Genomic DNA, 12,344 nt, shown 5'->3' with positions numbered 1-12,344 from the left:
CTGCATGCTAAAATCATTGAGTACTTTTAAAAAATCGGTTCTTGGGACTCAGCAGATGAATTGGGATAGAATCTTTAGAAATGGGGCCAGGCAGGGATATTTTTTTTTAAAGCTTCCCAAGTGATCTAATGTACGTTCACACTTCAGAATAGGAGAAACCTTTCCCAAGGGAACTACCCTTCCCCAAGTATTTACCATTCAGAAACTTACCATGGGAGACATGTCCTTAGTCTAGGCTTTAATGATATTTTATTTCTAAAGCCTCAGGGATTCCAAAGACCATAGAAAAAAATTGTGGGAGCAAACACAGATACTGGGCACAATCATAACACTTGGGCTTCTTCGTCTGCCATTGCCCATATCGCACTTGCCTGTAATTCCTGCATAATCATCTCTCTGGACTGTTAGGTCTGAGGGGAGGGCAGGAGCCTTCTGAGTACATTTGTTTTTATTCCTGGTGCCTAGCACAGTCTCTGGAACATGGTAATCTCTCAAGTATTTATTGAATGAAATTCTACGTAATGTTTGTAAAAGCAAATACTTGTATGATTTTGAAGAACATTTGTGATGTCTTGGTATTTTGTGGTATGAAATGAGTTCTCAAGAATAAAATTCTAATTTATAATATTCACTTGTAGCAAGTAACTTCTTGTGATTCAACTGGTGAATGTTATGAAGGAACCAAGTAAGCCATAAAGGGCATATGGACCTTCCATACCACATCCTGAAGGGAGTTTATGCCCTTCATTTTGGACAAACAACATTAACAACTTAAAAACCTCCAACAGAGGTTTAGAGAAGAGGCATAAATGTTCTTCTCAATATTTTTAATAAAGACATATTAAAACATTACCATATAAATAGCTTCTAATTAGGGGCACCTGGGTGGCTCAGTGGGTTAAAGCCTCTGCCTTCGGCTCAGGTCATGATCCCAGGATCCTGGGATCAAGCCCCGCATCGGGCTTTCTGCTCAGCAGGGAGCCTGCTTCCTCCTCCCTCTCTCTCTGCCTGCCTCTCTGCCTACTTGTGATCTCTGTCAAATAAAATAAATAATCTTTTTTAAAAAATAGCTTCTAATTATGACAGAAGAGACCAGCAACTCTCCTCTACTAACATACAAATAGGTAAATAGCTATAACTAGACAAAATTATCAAAAACACCCATTTTAGGGCACTAGAAATCTATTAGAGATGGCCAACAGGTCTACACTACCCCCAACACCCATGCAGCTCATTCTGCAAGAATGGCCGTCTTCTAGTCCAGCAGCTTTGCTGAGGAAAGAGTTGATTTTGGGTGAGGAGATGGAGAGAAATCTAATGGTACTACATGCTAAAGGTAGCATCTTCTCAGTAGTTTATAGAAAAATCAGGAATCCATAAAGTTTTAGATGATCTGAACAACACTACTCACTGCTTTAACCTAATGCTAATCAGAACACTACACCTATGACAGGATATACATTCTTTTCAAGTGTACATAGGACATTTGCTGAGATAGGCCATATCCTGTGCCTTAAAACAAGTCTCAATAAATTTCAAAGAATTGAAATCTTAAGAAATATATTCTCTGGCCACAAATAATTAGAAATCAAAAGGGGAAAAAATAAGGTTAGAAAATTCCCAAATGTGGACATTAAACAATCTATTTCTAAATAAATTTTGGATCAAATAAGAAATCACAGTGGAAGTTAGAAAATACTTTGACTTGAATTATTGAGAAAATACAACTTTGAAATTTATGGGATGCAGCTAAAACAGTACTTAGGGAGAAATAGTTTTATAAACTCATATGAGAAAAGAGGTTTAAAACCAAGTAAGTTTCCACAATAGGAAAAAATAAACCCACATTTAAGAAGTCAGGTGGAAATTTCAAGACAAGAACAGAAATCAATGAACAGAAGACTTACAAAGAATAGAGATAACAAACCCAAAATTTAGTTCTTTGAAAAGACTAATAAAATTAATTCCTAGCAAAAGTTGTTTAAAAAAGAAAACACAAATTATCAATGTCAAAGAAGGTATCACCACAATGAAAGAAGGTATGTCACTACAGATTCTATAGGCATTATAAGAATAATGAGGGTATATTTGGAAAACTTATAACAGTAAATTTGATAGCTTACATGGAATGGGCAAAGTCTTTGAAACACAGAATTTACCAAAACAGATATTAAGAATAAAATATAATATCTGAATAACTCAATACCTGTTAAGTAAATTGTTTATAAAAAAAATTTCCCTCAAAGAAACCTTCATGTCCAGATGGTATGTTTCAGTGGTGAATTCATCAATTGAATAAATTCAATCCCATAAATTCATCAAATATTTAAGGATACTGATACCAGTTTTATACAAACTCAGAAAATAAAGAGGAAACACTTCCCATCACACTTTAAGAGGCTGGTAAAACCATACCAAAATCTAAAAAAAAGATAAGAAAATACGATTAAAGATCTATAACCTTCAAGAATATAGATGCTAAAAGCCACTAACAAAATGTTACCAAATCAAATCCAGCACTACACAAATGAAACAAAAAACCAGGATAATATATCAGACCAGTGGATTTATTCCAAAGATGCAAGGTTGGTTCAAATATTCAAAAATCAATATAATTCACCATATTAATAGGAGAAAAGAATAAAAGCATTATGATCGTAATGAAGAAAAAAATCCAAAATTCTATGCTCATTTAGGATTAGAAATTCTCAAAAAACAAGATATAGAAAGGAACTTTTAAAATCTAACAAAAGAATCTGTACAAAATCCTACAACTGGCATGATAACTAATGTTGAAATACTGAATGCCACCCACTTCAAAACTAGTAACAAAGCAAGTATATTCACCACCATCTTTCTATTCAATATTGCTTCTAATTGATGCAACAAGGTAAGGGGGGATAAAGCATAAGGATTTGAAAGGAACAAGTAAAACTAAAAACATTTTGCAGAAAACATAACTGTTTGCACAGAACAACCTAAGGAAAGCTAAAGAACAACTACTAGACTTACTTAACAAAGTCAAAGGACACGGCAATATACAGAAAAATATGTGTTTCTATAGGCTAGCAACAACTGGAAGATGGAAAGAAAAATTAAGTTCTCTTTACAGTAGTATCAAAAGACCTAAACACTTATAGGACTTGCCATAAATACAACATAATATTAGCATAATAGATAAATAGATAAACATTACAGAATATGGGGTCTAGATAGGCCCATTCATTTACAGTTAATTGATTTTTTGACTAAGGTGACAAAGCTATGTAATGGGGAAAGGAAAGTCATTTCAACAACTTGTGCTAGAAAAAACTGAAGAAATAAAGGGGGGAAATGAGTCTTGATACCTACATCACACCAAACACAAAAATTAATTTGGGATAGATCTCAGAATTAAAAGTTTAAGCAATACAGCTCCTCGAATAAAACATAGGAGAATGTTTTCATGACTTAATCTGCAGAGAACCCAAAAAATACTAATTGTAAATAAGAAAGGCTGATATGCCGATGGATTCTTCTGAGGAGAGGAATTGTTCACCATTATGACCAAGATAGACACAAAACCCAACACAGCAAGGTCTTAGGCTTCAGAAATAGGCTTTCCTGTTTCATTGATCACTTTTCTCAAAAGCAAAGCCTTACTACAAACTACCTGTGTCATTTCCTCGCATAGTGAAGGGAACAAAGATGTACACAAAAAAGAAATTAGGCATCCACTAGCACTGGTGGTATCAGGAAAATGGCAGAGTGGCCAGCTCCAAACTCCTGACCCTCCACAGAAACACTGAAGAACAAGCAGCAACTATTAGAACCAACTTTACCAGAACTCCTGAAAAAGTCAAAGGTTTATAACAACCAAACAGATGCTGAATCAAGAAAAGGACAACTTAAAAATTTTAGGAAAGTGATCACAGGACTTCTGGGGAAGATGGCAGAGTAGGAGGATTCTAGGCTCACGTCATCCCACAGTTACACAAATATAACATCCACATCAGTATAAATAACCCAGAAAATGACTCGAAGACTGGCAGAATAGACTCTCCAGCAGCTAAATGTAGAGAAGAGGCCTCAGTGAAAATGGTAGGAAGGGTGATGACATGATTGGGAAATAAACCGACCCATCAGATGGGCTGAACGAGGGAGGGACCTACAGGTGTGGGGAGAGGAGAAGAGCAAACCCCAGACCAGACACCCCAGACACAAGGGACCTGTACTGGGAAGACGAATCCTCCTAACATTTGGCTTTGAAAACCACGTGACCTAACTTTGTGCATTCTTACAGTCAGTGGGGCTTAACACCTAGAATGTTAAAAATCAGTGAGCCCACCTCTGGGAGAGCTGGAGAGTGATAGGAAACTGAGTCCCTACACTTAAAGAGACAACGTAACAAACAGCCCCATGGAAATACAGCATAGAAGCAGCAGTTTGAAAAATGCTTGGCATATAGGGGAGGGAAATCTGTTCACTACTCTCAGAGCATATACTGGAGGGGCAGGGACCTTTGGGAGACTTCAGCAAGAACAAAAGAGCTTGTGAACACCATTTCCCTCCCTTGCCCCTTACCTAGAGACAAGGACACTTGTGAGAACCAGCACAATGTGAACATGCTCACTTATCTTGCTAACAATGTACCCTGCACCCCACCCCCTTCTGCAGACCACCTCCTCCTGCCCAGCCTTGGCAGGAGTTTTTGTAGGTGGCTGCAGATTTCATCCTGCAGAAGACCAGATGGGATCTTGTTAGCATTGCACCCCCCGCCTTTACCCTCATATTCTCCTACAGATCAACCGCTTCAAACATGCCCTTGATAGGAATCCATCAAAGCAGCACCACAAGCCTGGTGGTGTGCAAGCAGGCCTAACTGGAGTAAGTCCACTCCAAAGTGACTTTTGCTCCAGAGAGAAGGGAAGAAAACCACACATACCAATTTGACTGCAACTCCAGAAGTGGGCTGAAGTAGACTTCTAGTCTGACTACAGCCTCCCCCTGCCCCACCCGGCCAAAGAAAGCTTCTCAGAGGAAAATAGAGGAAGAGTGTCCTGCAGTTCTGTGACTCAATTCAGGCCCAGTGGAGCCCCAGATTAGCTCACTAATAGCAGAGGGACTAAGCCCTGCCCATAAAAGACAAAGAAAGCCATTGCAGATGACTAGACTGAAGGCAAATATAGTTCAGTCACACGAATAGGGCACACACAACACACACACACACACACACACACATCCCTGAAGTGCCAGCTTCTGGTAAAGAGGGGATATTGCACCACAGGGCATTATAGGACCTATTCTTCATAAGTCTGTGACTTCCAAAAGGAGAGGATATAGTTGACTTTCTTAACACAAAGAAACAGACACAGAGTTACACAAAATGAAGAGATAGAGGAATATGTTCCAAATGAAAGAACAAGACAAAATCACAAGACCGTTAAACGAAATGGAGATAAATAACATGTCTAATACAGGATTTAAAGAATTGGCCATAAGTATATTCAATGGACTTGAGAAAAGAGTGGAGGATCTCAGTGAGACCCTCAACAAAGAGATAGAAAACATAAAAAAGAACCAATCAGAAACAAGGAACTCAATAACTGAAATTAATAATACACTAGAGGGAATAAATAGTAAACCACAGGAAGCAGGAGAACAGGTCAGTGAACTGGAGGACAGATTAATGGAAAACAATCAAGCTGAATGAACAGGAGAGAGAAAAAAGTAATATAAAGTGAAAATAGATTAAAGAAACTCAGCCATACTGTCAAGCATAATAACACTCACATTATAGATTCAAAAAGGAAAAGGAGAGAAAAGGGGGGGGGGAGAAAATTTTATTTGAAGAAATAATAGCTGAAAACTTCCCAATCTGGGGAAGGAAACACAAATTCAGATCCAGGAAGCACAGAGAGACCCCCCCCCCCCCAAATCAACCCAAGGAAGTCCACACCAAGACATAGTAATTAACATGGCAAAAAGTAATGATAAAAGAGCACAAGAAAACAGTTACATATAAGGGAAAGCATGCAAGGGTATCAGTTGGTTTTTCAGCAGAAAACAGGCCAGAAGGGATACATGATATCATCAAAGTCCTGAAAGAAAAAAACCTGCAACCAAGAATACCCTCTCCATCAAGGTTATCATTCATCTGTTGATGGACATCTACCTGTTCTCCCCATGCTCCACCGCTAGGGCAATACCCCTTGAGCAGCCTCGCTCTGTTCTTTCTAAATATAAAGGTTCCTTGACCTGGTGACACATTCCGTGAATTCACCCCGAGGAAACTCTCTAGGCTTCTCTGATCTGCTCTCCCCTAAGAGAGGCTCAGCAGCTCGTCCTTTCTGGGGTCTGCCACAGACCCCATGAGGAGTGGAAGGCAGGGACCGAATTTCTCCTACTTGCCAGCTGTGCTTGGGTCTCAGGAAGACCCTCAACGCTGGCATCGGAGCATCCGTCTGCTGCCCTTACTATCTACCATGGCTTTTCCAGCTGTTCTCATAGCTGTAGCTTCGAGGCTGCCTCCTGTAGAGGCCGTGTTTCAGATGGGCAGAGGCCTAGTCGTCCTATAGGCTTCCTCCCGCCTGCTGGTGCAGGAGCTCACAAGAGCTCCCAGAAGATTCCTCTAGAAACCTGAGAAGAGTTTTTTTTTGCCTCAGTGATTTTAGGACCTGTTCCTAGTTCCCTGTTGCTGCTGTAAATAATTCACCATTTTTATAAGTGAGATAAGGCCAGGCCCTTGTGAGCCAGGAGAGATTTGAGATGATGATGAAAGCCGTGTATTTTGCCCACAACCCAAGGACTTCTGGCAAGCTGACCCACCTAAGCTGGGATCCTGCCCTTTCTCCCCCTAGACACAGAAATGTCTATCTTTACAAAAGATCTACTTTTTTTTTTCAGAGTGGTTATAGGTTCACAGAAAAATGAAGAGGAAGGTACAGACATTCCCCGTATGCTATCTGACCCTGCACACGCTCAGCCTCACAGCCAGCCCCTTATCCACACCCCCCAGAGAATGGTACATTTGTTGCAATCAGTGAAACGACATTGACACATCGTAATGACTCAAAGTCTATAGTCCACATTAGAGTTCACTCTTGGTGGTGTCCATTCTATGGATTTGGAGAAATGTTTGATAACATGTATCCACCATTACAGTATCACACAAGAGTGTTTTTCCTGCCTTAAACAGTCTCTGTACTCCCCAAAAGACCTACTTTTAATCTTGGAAATAAAGGTTTCCTGGAGCGAGTTCCTATTCTTTTCCGGCTTCCCACCACCAGCTGTAGTCATGGCCTGTTGGTCATAGCTTTGCAGGATATCAGAGGTACCACCAGGCCCAGAATACAGCCCCCAGGGCACCCTAGACAGGCTGCTTCCCCCAGGAGCCCAAGCCAGTATCTCACCTCTTCTAGGTCCTCCCTGTCTGAGGCCCAAGTCAACCTCCTAACCAGTGGGATTTATAATCCAATGCTCCCCAGCCCTAACAGAATACCCTCTGGACAGATAGAAACTGGACTGACAGAAAGGAGTCCCATGGCCATAGGTCCCAGTCACCACTGCAGCTGAAGCTCCAATAGTGAGACACGTGCACCATCTTATTTCTGCATTTGGATGAGGACAGCAAGGTGAACAACCACTGGATAAGGGTTGACCTAGATTCTAGTCCTCCTCACATCCAGGAGAGGAAAACTGAGGGGAAGAGAAGAAACCAGTTTAGCTGAGAAGCAAGAAAACCATACTTATTCTTGCTTTTCTTATCAGGAGAGCTTGATGAAAATATCTAATTCAGGATAAAAACAATTTAAATCAGAAACATGTGTAAGGCAGTCCAAATTTTCCCAAGATGACCATGATAATTGTTTAGAAATCTCTAGTTCTTATCCCTGTCCATCTAACTGATCAGTTTCCCTCGCCCTTTCTCCTCTTCCTCCCCTTTGTCCTTCCCCCAAGACCAAGCTCTACTGTTGTCAGAAGAACATACCTAGTCCACTCCCCACGCCTACCATAGAACATTTTTTTAAAACAAAGCAAGTAGAAGAAACGTATCCTGGGAAACCCACTGCTTTTGTCTTTTGTTTATTCTTTTCCCTTAAGAGCTAGAACAGCCATCAAGCTCCTCCCAGGGAACCTGAAGGATCAGGCTGCAGGATGTGGGACTGCTGGTTCCTGGCCGGCCTGGAGGAGGACAGAGCCTTGGACCCATTCTCTGGTTCCTGGTCATCTGTCAGTCCCAGCACTAGAGCTGCAGGTCACGCTCCCCTGCAATGGGCTTAGCCCCCACCCCTCCCTCTTACTCTCTCCCTGTGTGCCCTCTCTCACCTGAACATCTGCCCTCGCTCATCATCTGGTCAAGTAACACTGTCCAGGAAGGTGGCTTAGACAAAGGAACACATATGTTAGGAGACCTAGGTTCAAATTAACTTTGCCCCAGAGACACAGCACAGAGAGCATCAGTTGCATGAATTTGCACAGAACCAGTTAGACCAAACACATACTAGCAACACTACTCCCCATCTCCAGCATTTTACAGTGAAGACTGGAGAAAAAAGTGGGGGCACGTAATGAGAGTAAATACGGTAATCGGTTCATTTGCTAGTTGGAGCTCTGGACTTGGGACTTAGGAGTGCCGGATGGGGGCCACAGGGAGCCTACAGCCTACGTCTGACCTGGACTGAGATGTAGGTGAGAGACAAGATTGGCTCACATCCTGGGAAATAACCTAGGTCGGAACTCTAGCAGGAGCCACAGCCTCTCCCCGGGGCAAAGTGTTCACCACAGTAACAAGCGGAAGAGGAAGGTAATGCTTCAGTCTTCAGCACGGCAAGGACTTGAGGGCTGCTGAGCTTCTCCCTGATCCTTTGTTCCTGCTTATTCAGAGCGGACCCCAAAGGAGAAGTCACAGCAAAGAAGTTGCCACCAAGCAGGTATGGGTTTTCTTTCTTCCTTTCTCTTTTGCCAGGGGCAGATTGCCTCCCCAAATCCCTGAAAAAAAAAAAAAAAGTGGGAACGCAAACATATCTTAACATTTGAGGCCCGCACCGTAGAGGGTCATATTGGCCTTACAGCTGTTCAGCTTTCCAGGATGGAAAAAAACGTGCAGATAATCACTTAATATCGAGTTCCATTAACCATGCTTCCTGACATGCACCTGCCTCCTAAAGAAATAATCACAATGGAAATCTCAATTTTATATCAGCCACAATGAGTCATACACACAATCGGCCCCCTCTCTGTTGTAGAGTTGGAGTCTCCTGATCCAGAAAAATACCCAGGTGCAGGGCTGTGGGGGCTGGGAGCAACTCAGTCCTGGTTCCTGTCAGTCCTTGGGGCCAGGGCAGAGACCCAGCTGCAGGACAGTCACGGGGCCTGATCTCCTCTGCAAGGGGTCCCTCAGAGGCTCTTCCAAACCCCTCCCCGGCCCTCAGGCTGAGTTGGCTTTGGCCCAGTCTGTGTTCTACCTTTACTTGCCGGGGTAGGCAGCCTGGCCTGCAGAACAAAACCTCTTCTACATGAGCTCAGTGCCACCCTTCTCCCCACAAAGCAGCCCAGCTGTGTTTGAAGGTAACACCATGTGTGGGGATGGTCAGGAGTTACCTCTGAGGCCACTGAACCTTGATTGAGTGAGTCAGCTGCGACAGGCACTAGACTCCTCACACACGGGATGGCTGTGTGACTTTGGTGCTGGCTGGAAAGGTCAATGGTCAGCACCAAGGTGGCCAAGGTGACTGGATTATTTCCACTGTGATGGATGTTTGATCTCAAATGATATGGCCAGAGTCCAGAATGTTCTAAGCAAGGCCCCAGAGGCTACTACTTAAGTAGTTGGTTCATAAGAAAGATAAATTTTTCCATATACTTATTAAGTATAATTTTCAATATCCTTTTGAAAATATCTTTAAGTTATATTACAAACTTAAATCTAAACCAGTGATTGGCAAACTATGGTGTGCATGCCAAATGTGAACCACCAGATTTTTTTTTTAAGATTTTATTTATTTATTTGACAGAGACAGAGAGAGAGAGAGAGCGAGCACAAGCAGGGGGAACGGGAGAGGGAGAAGCAGGCTCCCTGCCAAGCAGAGTCCGATGCATGACTCAATCCCAGAACCCGGGGACCAGAATCTGAGCTGAAGGCAGATGCTTAACCAACTGAGCCACACAGGCGCCCCCGCCACCAGCTGTTCTTATAAATAACATTTTATTAGAACACAGCCATGCTCATTAATGACATATTATCTACAGCTGCATTTGCCCTTGGACAACAGAATTGAGTACTTGCAAAAAAGACAATATTGCCCCCAAAGCCTAAAATATTAACTATATGGCCCTTTACAGAAAAAGTTTGTCAAGTCCTAGTCTCAATCTATCAACTTTTTCTTCAATTATTATGAATGAACATAATAAACAACCACAAAACTGATTAAACTATTGTTAGTAGGTAATAGCTTTTTTAAAGTGATGAAGCCTGATTACATGCTTTTTGTAAAATAATGGGTCCAAAAGTTAAAAATAGAACTACCTTACGACCCAGCAATTGAAATACTAGGTATTTACTGAAAGGATACAAAAATACTGATTTGGAGGGACACACGCACCCCTATGTTTACAGCAGCATTATCAACAACAGCCAAATTATGGAAAGAGTCCAAATGTCTATTGACTGATGAATGGATGAAGAAAATGTGTGTGTGTGTGTGTGTGTGTGTGTGTGTAATGGAATATTACTCAGCCATCAAAAAGATGAAATCTTTTTTTCCGTCATTTGCAGTGACGTGGATGGAGCTAGAGAGTATAATGCTAAGCAAAATAAGTCAGTCAGAGAAAGACAAATACCATACGATTTCATTCACATGGAATTTAAGAAACAAAACAGATGAACATGGGGCAAAAAAAGAGAGGCAAACCAGAAAACAGACTTTTAACTATAGAGAACAAACTGAGGGTTGACGGAGGGAGGTGGCGTGGGATGGGTTAAATGGGTGATGGGCATTAAGGAAGGTACTTCTTGTGAGGAGCACTGGGTGGTTATATGTAAATGATGAATCACTCAGTTCTACTCCTAAAACTACACTGTATGTTAACTGACTAGAATGTAAATAAAAACTCAAAACAATAAATAAAAAAAAATAAAATGATGATTCAGGATAGATAAAGCTAAATTCTCCTTAAGCCATCCTGCCAGTGCCAGTCCCCTGTCCCCACAAAAGCAACTGCTATAACCAGTTTGGTACATTTATCGCGAATCCTCCGCATTCACAGATACGTACATGTACTAGCAAACTGTTTGTTGTCATATTATTCTCATTCTGGTTTTCCACCCAACAAACTTTTCATATCCATATTCCATATGGAGACTTTCTATCTCTGTATATAGCTCTACCTCAATAATTTTGTATGGATTATACATAGAATATGTGCGTCTTATTTTTTTCAAAGTTTTCTACTTATTTTGGGGGGGGAGGGGCAGAGGAAGAGGGAGAGACTCTTAAGCAGGCTCCAGACCCAGCTTGGAGCCCCACCTTGGACTCCTCCCAGGACCCTGAGATCATGGCCTCAGGCAAAATCGAGAATCAGAAGCTTAACTGACTGAGCTCGCCAGGCGCCCCAGAATATGTGCATTTTAATTTTTGATGTTATCAAATTGCCCTCCACGGTGACTGCAACAATTCATACTCCCTCCACAGAGAATGACAGTTACTGTTCCTCCACACCCTGATGCTTGCTGTCTATTAAACATTTATGGTTTTTCCGATGAGATGAGTGAAAATAGTAACCCATTTGTAAAATATGTAAATGTCCCTGATTACTAATGTGTTAGTTTGCAGAGCTGCCATAACAAAACACCACATGCTGGGGGGCTTAAACTCCAGACACTTATATTCTCATGGTGCTGGAGGCTCAAAGCCAAGATCAAGGAGCTGGCAGGTGTCATTCCTTCTGAGGTCTGGCTGTGTCCTCCCATAGCTTTCTGTGAGAGCCCAGCTCTGGTAGCTTGCCTTCCAGATTTCTTCTTCTTACATGGACATCAGTCATATGGGATTAGGCCCCACCCTAATGACCCCATTTGAACTTAATTGCCTCTTTAAAGGTACACTTAGAGATATAGTCACATGCTGAAATGGGGGTGGGGGACACACAACTAGTGTTGCACTAACAACTAGTGCAATTGGGCATCATTTTATATCATTCTTGGCCATTGTATTTCCTCTTTTTTTTTTTTTTTTTAAAGATTTTATTTATTTATTTGGCAGAGAGAGATCACAAGTAGGCAGAGAGGCAGGCAGAGAGAGAGGAGGAAGCAGGCTCCTGGCTGAGCAGAGAGCCCAATGCGGGGCTCGATCCCAGGACTCTGGGAT

The 12,344-nt window shown here is 41.8% G+C and overlaps 1 protein-coding gene across 2 annotated transcripts in view; it reads left to right on the top strand.

The window, feature by feature from the left end:
• Positions 1-8,605: 8,605 nt before the first annotated feature.
• NR1I2 (nuclear receptor subfamily 1 group I member 2) overlaps positions 8,606-12,344 on the top strand; it is a 25,388-nt gene continuing 21,649 nt past the window's right edge. The window contains exon 1 of one of the 2 annotated variants that reach the window (XM_059391874.1): positions 8,606-8,912. The gene's annotated coding sequence lies outside the window, so the exon portion shown is untranslated. The remainder of the gene's footprint in view (positions 8,913-12,344) is intronic. The other variant, XM_059391875.1, reaches the window with a different exon arrangement.

Source organism: Mustela nigripes, chromosome 2 (assembly GCF_022355385.1).
Source record: "Mustela nigripes isolate SB6536 chromosome 2, MUSNIG.SB6536, whole genome shotgun sequence".
Lineage (NCBI taxonomy): Eukaryota > Metazoa > Chordata > Mammalia > Carnivora > Mustelidae > Mustela > Mustela nigripes.
This window is presented reverse-complemented; position numbering and strand designations above follow the sequence as displayed.